The 8,238-nt window shown below is 43.9% G+C and overlaps 1 non-coding gene across 1 annotated transcript; it reads left to right on the top strand.

The window, feature by feature from the left end:
• Positions 1-319: 319 nt before the first annotated feature.
• trnai-uau (transfer RNA isoleucine (anticodon UAU)) lies at positions 320-416 on the top strand. The gene is made up of 2 exons: positions 320-357; positions 381-416. It is a non-coding gene; the product is annotated as a tRNA-Ile (tRNA).
• The last annotated feature ends 7,822 nt before the right edge of the window (positions 417-8,238 follow it).

Here is an 8,238-nt window from a genome sequence, read left to right as displayed (position 1 = left end):
AACTCACATGGTTAACGAATCATGGGCAAAACTTTAAAAGGTTTTTTGTGTTTTGCATGTGATGAATTTTCATCGGTTCTCATTTTGCAGACTGTATTTTAGGAGTTGGGCGAAAAAGTTCAGTGCTTATGACACCAGGATCTGGTGCAGCCTTTGGTAAATTCACCAGCTCGCTAACACATGAGAGTAACTCCTGCTTCACTCTTTCATATAAACCCAGCCAATGCACCTCAATGAAACAACATTGCATCCCCGCACGATTAGACAACCTGAAATGTGCAAGTAAATGAGCATGGATAACCAGCACCGATCGAGCACAGCTCTAGTGGCGCAATCGGTTAGCGCGCGGTACTTATATAACAGTACTAGAGCTCGGAGAAATGCCGAGGTTGTGAGTTCGAGCCTTACCTAGAACAGTTAATGCTTTTGCGGTTTGATATTTCAACCGGAGCAGAAGGTGCAATTGGTGTTTCCGCAAACCATCTACTTATTAGCTGTTCCACATGGGCCCTTAGGTTCCTCAGGCCCACCTTATTGCAATAAAGGATGGGAGTTTTGAAGGAGCCCTTCAGTGTTACTTATTGACAGGACAGAAATGGGGCCAGTTTTAACTGTTAAACCAGCAATTATCAGGCAAAGAATAACGTGCAGGAATGGATTCGGTTTCAACGCAGTGACAAAGCCTTTGACAGAAACGAAAAAATGTGTAAACTCACGTTTTATCTGTACATGTTTCCGGCATCATGTTGGACACAAACCACGATTCACCTGAACTTGATGTTGAGAATTACAAAGATGGAAGTTATGTACAGACAATCACTCAAACACCTTATTCTTATTAAGTTGTCGCCGACCTTCTTGTTGTGGAGAGAATTGATTTAGGAAAAGATAAACATATTTCCAATGAATGAACAGATCCTCTGTGAACTGGGTTCACACCAGAGCTGGGAAAGCGAATGCAACTTCCTGCATAAAATCGGCGGCTCCTTGGTCTAGTGTTACGATTCTCGCTCAGGGAATTTTGCTATTTAAAATGCGAGCGGTCCCGGGTTCAAATCCGGGAGGAGCCCCGGCACATTTAATTAAACCTCACCAACTCGGGCACCACAGCTCGAATCGCTTTTCTTTAAAAAAGACTAACACGGTGAATGATCCGGGACTGTGAGCACACCCGGTTTGAACAGTCACAGAGTGATCCTTGACTGACCACGACCCCGCCCACTATAGACAGATCTGATTATCATTGCTTATGAAATCGATGGAAATATAAATCGGACGGTTTCTATAACGGGCGGCCGATTACGATGCGCGATTTTTCTAGGGCGCCATGTTGAAGTTTTACTCCATTATCAGTTTTCCCTTTATCTCCGCCATTTCAGTCCAGCCAAACGAACTGAGTTTAGGTGTCAGCAGTGGCTCAGCGGTAGCAAACGCAATCCCCACTCCAGAGACCTGAACACATAATCCTGGCTGACACTCCATTGCAGTAGTGAGGGAGAACTGCACTGTCGGCGGTGCCGTCTTTCTAGTATGACGTTCAACCGAGGCCTCAGAGAGTATGCAGAAAAGAATGATGATTTCTCCCCATTGTACTGTCCATTATTTATCTCTCAACCAAAGACACTAAAACAGAAAATCTCGTCATTAAGGTTGATAAATATTTTTGAAATTACATTTCCTCCTAAACGATACAGATCAGTTTCTGCTCCCTAATCATTTGGTTTTGTTCCCGCTGGTCTTTCATTTAGTGCCAATCGCAGAGGAAGGAAGAGAGGTAGAGATGGTTCTCAATCTCTGTTTCGCGATTTCTGTTCCACCATCATTCAAGAAGTTGAAGAACTCCAATGGTCTGTTCTAATATTAACTAGAGTGCAGGGGCACAGACCTCAATCACCAGTGTGATTTGACGAGATTGCAATTCAAAGCCTGTTTTACGCAAAACCCAGTGAAATGCTCAGAAGGTGTATCAACATCAAATGGAATAACGACGGTGTGTGGGAAGGTTTGGCTGGGCCGCGGTATATCGTTTCCCAGGGATGGGCTGTAATGTGCTGTCGGAGGCCACATTCACTTCTCTATTTGATGTATAATAATGATGATATGGACTTGACGATACAGGGCATCATTTATAAGATTCTATGATTCTATCGATCCGGCGCTCGTTATAGACACTGCATGACTCTCATTGCTTATGAAATCGATGGCAACATAAATCGGGCGGTTTCTATAAGGGACATTCGAAATCGAGTTCCGGTTTATTCTTGGGCGCCAAGTTGAAGTTTTTCCCTACTGCCATCTTTCTCTTTATTGCCGTCATTTCACTCTAGCGAAATGAAATGAGTTTAGGTGTCCGCTGTGGCTCAGCGGTAGCAAACTCAAGCCCCACTCCAGAGACTTGATCACATAATCCAGGCTGACACATCAGTGCAGTACTGAGGGACAGCTGCACTGTCGATGGTGCCGTCTTTCTGATAAGATGTTAAACCGAGGCCTCAGATCCCATGGCACTATTTCGGAAAGAACAGAGTATTCTTCCTGATGTAGTATCCATAATTTATCACTCAACCAACGACACTACTCGGATTATCTGGTCATTATGATTGGTAAAATGAATAGAAGTTAAATTTCTTCCAAATGGATAATATTATGTTTCTGCTCAGTAATCTTTAATTTTTCCCACTAGTCTATCATTCGGTGTCAATCTCAGAGGAAGGAAGGCAGAAGGAAGAGAGGGAGGGAAAGCACTGTTCCACCTTCATACAATTACAATTGGGTGAACAATTCTAATGGGCCGTCTTAATTTTTAAAAAGTTAGAAACAATCCAGGGACAGAGACCAGGATCCCCACTGACAAGATTCGGAACCGAAGCCTATTTTATGTAAAATACATGATTATCTGCATCAAAAGTTGAACATAGTAATGATGAAGAGGGGATTTGAACACACTTGTGCAGAATAACAATGGGTTATTTGTCCATTGCCTTAACCACTTGGCCACTTCGTCTCACATTTTTCTGTTAGTCAGCCATTCATTTCCTGCTTTTTGCATCCAGACAGAAATACTCTGTAAGAAAGTCCCCTTCACCGCTTGTGCTGCCCGTGTACCCAGATTGACAATATCGAAAATGTACAATGAGCATCTGTAAGCAAAAGGCCTTCCGTTACTTCAGGTTGTCAGAAATGGTCGGTTTTGGGACAGATTCAGAACAAAGAAGAAAAAGTTTCGAGCAGTGAGAGAATTCACCGCGGCAGGAATCGCACCTGCAAACTTCTGATAACGTCCTGGCCAGCACAAAAATGAAACGCCTTATCCATTAATCCACGCGACCACAAATTTTGCTAAGCGATTTGATGTGGGGACAATTGTGAGCAACTTCAGGGCACCAGCTCATATAAAGGAGTGGATTTAGGAAAAGATGAACATTTTTCCAATTAATGAACAGATTCGCTGCGACCTGAGTTCGCATCTGCGCAGAGAAAACCAATGTAACTTCGAACACAACACCTTAACAACAAAGGTCATCACAGCTGAAGTCGCGCTCCTGTTAAAAAGAGCAACATACAGAGTGATCCGGGACTGTCAGCACACCCGTTTTAAAGAGACACGGAATGATCTGGAACTGACAACAATCCCGATTTCGATTAGCAGCGAAGTCAGACGCCTTCTCCATTAGACCAAGGAAATTTCAAATGCAATCCGACTATTTTGTTTCCAAAAGCCAGCCCTGCTTTCACAGAGCTTGGCTGTCGAGCGGTCCCGCAGGTCTAAATGTATCGACTGGTTTCAAAGCATCAATTCAGAATGGTGCGAATGGGACAAGTGCCCCCAGCAACAGCGGTGGGAGCAGAGCAAACTTAACGGTGTAAGTAGGTGAAAGTGAATGTTAGATTAAGGTAATGCCACATGAAAGTGACAATTAAGCGGAAGGAGGGAAGTAAAGGAGGGCTATTGATTGTGGAAAGAAGAAAATGTTAGCAGAAGAGGCAGGTTTGAAGGAGTAAATCAACAAAAAAAATATTGTTTTATCAGCAGGTGCCGCAAGATTTAAAGCAAGCGGTACCATAACACAGATTCGAATTGAGATTGCTGTGGTCACAACGCAGAACACTGACCATTATACGATCACGGCGCCACACATCGGCTGCTGTAAATCTCTCCTGACCAGCGCAAAGTCACTCACGGTACTGCTTAGAAAATATAGATTCTTGGTGAAGAGGACAAAATTAGCACGCCCGAAATTAGGACAGCGAGGAAAGTATGACACCAATGGAATTCGCCCCTCACCCCGCAGCAACTGGACTCTTAATCCAGAATGTGCAGCCGCAGTTACATTTTAATGGCCTGTGGCTCTTTCACACGAGAAGGAATTCACTCTTGGAGGGTCAGAACGGCCAAAAAAAAGGCGCCAGTGGGATTTGAACACAGAACATTCTTCGTTTAATTCACAAGCGCTTTGACCAGCTAAGCCAAACCACACAAGGTGCATACTGCATTGGCTGAGTGATAGCCATCAGCTACCTGCCACTACCTGTTGGAATCTGGGGCCGTTTTGCATTGATCCATCTCTCTTGTCTATTCCTCCATGTGTCACTATGCTGGCTGCATCTCTGCGTTTATCTCAGTGTCAATCTGTGAGTTGATTCTGAATGAATACCTGTGTTTGTGTCTTACCTGAAATAATTGAGGGGATCAGACAATTCCTCCTCTGACACTGGGGAACTATTTTGCCAATATTTATAACAAGATATTTTTTATCGTGATGAAGCAGATACAATATTCCATCTTGAGTGATTTAGAATCAATTCTGTGGAAAAACAGACTGTGACCCCAACATCTTTCCAAACTTTCCAATAGGCCGCCTTTTAATCTGACGACACAAACGCCACCATTGCACCTCAAGGTGATTCATAACTAATAGACAGAGAAGTCAAGCAGTGAAACGGTATTTGTAGAAAGAGTTGTGAGACGGAAGAATGCACTGGCACAGAGCAGCAGGTTTAAAACAACGTTTACAAAACTGGCAGCGTGTGGGAGGAAGGGGAGAGAGAGGCAAGAGAGCCACAGGAAACCCACACAGCAGCCTTGGGCGCTGTTCCCTGACCACAGCATAGTTGTGCACGGCACGGATACTTTTGCTGTTAAATATGAATAAATTGCTAGCATGTTTGCAGCTGTTTATATTTCTGTCATGTTACACTCATAGGAACATAGAAGCAGGAGGAATCCATTCAGCTCCTCGAGCCTGCTCCGAGCCTGCTCCGCCATTCAGTTAGATCATGCCTGATCTGTGTCTTAACTCCATCTACCTGCGATGATTACATGAATCTTCAAATCCATGCCTAACATAAATCCATCATTCACAATTTTGAAATAGTCAGTTGAACCCCAGCATCAACGGACTTTTGAGGGCGAGAGTTCCAGATTTTCACTGCCCTCTGTGTGAAGAAGCACTTCCTTACATCATCCCAGAACGGGCTACCTCCAATTTTATGTTTATGCCCCATTGTGCTGGACCCTCCCACCAGAGGAAATAGATTATTTCTAACTTACACCAATTTGTTTGCAGCTCTGACCGAAGTCCACACCCCAGAACATTAACTGTCCCTCTGATCCTGTCTCGCTAATTTGGATTTTGAGCTCATGCCTCTTTCCCTGATGATTCTTTGCACCCTGTCTCTGCAGTTGGACTTGTTGTAGATCACTGGCAGCAGGCGGCAGAAGCGAGCAGGATATGGGCGCTGACAGGGAATGCTGCTTCTCATGGCTGTCTCACCCCCCCGCGGGAGCTGGCGGGGGTTTGAAAGCCTTCATGTGTCACACATTTAGAATTGATGACGTGGTATCTCAAAGTACCACCCTATAATGGAAGAGCCTCTATATGGGGGTATTTGAGATGCAACAGGATTTCGGGAATCCGTCTGACTCCAGATCATAAGACCGCCTGTTCGAATGATGCGCAGATCGCAGCTACTTTTCTACCAGATGTGCGTCTGGTAGAAAAGTAGCTGCTCACAATAAACACTGTCAGCTTTCAATGTTTAACGGATGAGTTTCTCCGAGCGATATCTCTGATCCTCTCATTAATTCGTTTGTACAAACTTCGGGAAAAGACGGAGCTGGAAATGATTTACAGGGAAATCATCGAAACATATGTCCAAGACTCCCGGTAACTCACAAAGAAGCTCAAACTCACCGATTCAGATGCATTAGATGTAATCGACTCTGTGGCGCAATGAATAGCGCATTGGACTTCTAGTAATAATGGTTGACAAAGTCATTCAAAGGTTGTGGGTTCCAGAGTCGCTGAGTCAGGTTTCGGTGTTGAACTTTTGAAGCAAAACCACAGTGATGTCCTTCAAGGATTGGGAATCGCCAATGAGGTCGTTCCGAATTGTGACCAATTAACATGTCACTTCAATTTGCGCAGCTTCTGCAACTGTAAAAAGACATCCTTCGAACCTGGGAACCTCTCCCATATCGACCAATGAAATCCCCTGTGCTCTCAGTCATTGTTTCTTTCTTTACCCTTTCCTGCTGGTGCGGCAGGTTAGATCAGACTTGGCCGTTCAAGGAAGCCTGAGACGTCCATCAGTGGAAAACACAGAGAGACAAGACACAGAGACGTGAGACATTGAAAGATAGCGTCTAGCGGTATGATTCTCGCACAGAAAAATCCACTGACTTAAATGCGAGAGGCGAGGGCCCAAATCCCGGATGAGCCCCTGCTCTTTAGTCAAAAATCCACAATTCCCTCAGTTTGGCGACATTGCAGAAGATTTAAAACAATAAATGTCAAAAATTCTGCATCGAGCTTGTGTCCAGTACACCGCAAGAAACCCGGGATGTTATTATTAAAAGCGGGAATTCAGTCCCAGATGTGCGGAAATTGTGAGGTAAATATGTAAATCCGCTTGTTTACAGAAACCTTCTCCACATTTTTCACATTGCCAATCTGGCAGCACGAGCAGGACATAACTACAAGTCTGTCGCTCACCCACAAAGCAGCAAAAAATCACGGATTCAGAAACAGCTCATAGATGGAGAATGAAAGATAAACACAACCAGGGAAATCTGCAATAACTGTAGCCCAGGGAAAATGCTTCAGCACGAAAGCAAAATACTGCGAATGCTGGAAATCTGAAATAAAAACAGAAAATGCTGCAAATACTCAGCAGGTCAGACAGCTTCTGTGGAGAGAGAGACTGAGTTAACTTTTCAGGTCGATGACCCTTCGTCGACCTCAAACGTTACCTCTCTCTTAAAATTCCGTGACTCAGTTGGCTAAGCTGCATGTTCAGTAAACAAGAGTTTCTGGCATGGACTCCCAGCTTTATTTTATAATTTGTGAAGTTAAGCAACAAAATAACTCTGTCTCTGGAAAATCACACTGACCAGATCTTGGAAATATCAATTTTAATAAAATGACCTGCAATTTTTTCAATGATTGGTGCAAAACCGTAGATCTGAGGAGAGCTCATCGACCTGAAACGTTAACCCTGTGTTTCCCTCTCCACAGCTGATCACGGACCTGCGGAGTGTTTACAGCATTTTCTGAATAATTTCATTTCCAGACACTGCAATATTTAGCTTTGTGTTTTATTCTTTCATTAACAAAATCAAGAGTGCGACAGGAGAATTGAATACTAGGCTGCGGTGTGCATTGTTGGTCCAGAGGTAGAATTCTCGCCTGCCATGCGAGTTCCATTTCCGGCCAATGCAAAGTTTAAATTCTGACTGAAGTATTTGGGTAATCCTTTTAAATTAAAGGAGTTTAATGAAACGCACTACAAAATATACAATTTTTCAAATATGTATCAAACTTTCCGTCATTCTTCAGTTAAGGAAGGTAAATCCATCCTCTCACATCCGTGGGACAAACCTGAGACAAAGAGCTCCGAGCTTCCTTAAGAATTTCTTCACTCAGAGGGTTGTGATTGTTTGCAATTCTCTGCCCCAGAGGGCTGTGAATGCTGAGTCTTTGAGTATATTCAAGGCTGACATAGATAGATTTTTGGACTCGAGGGGAATCAAGGGATATGGAGATCATGCGGGAACGTGGAGTTGAGGTCGATGATCAGCCATGATCTTATTGAATGGCGGAGTTGGCTCGAGGGGCCGAGTGGCCTTCTCCTGCTCCTAATTAGTATGTTCGTACAGATAACCCGTGAGTTTACACATCTTCTCGATTGTGCCAAGTTCTTAGTCACTACGTTGAAATCAAATCTATTTCCTGCACA

This window comes from Somniosus microcephalus, unplaced genomic scaffold (genome assembly GCF_052327205.1).
Source record: "Somniosus microcephalus isolate GS21.2 unplaced genomic scaffold, FLI_Smic_1.0 unresolved_chr1, whole genome shotgun sequence".
In the NCBI taxonomy this organism is placed as follows: domain Eukaryota; kingdom Metazoa; phylum Chordata; class Chondrichthyes; order Squaliformes; family Somniosidae; genus Somniosus; species Somniosus microcephalus.
Note: the sequence above shows the minus strand (reverse complement) of the source record. Positions and strands in the feature narration are given on the sequence as shown.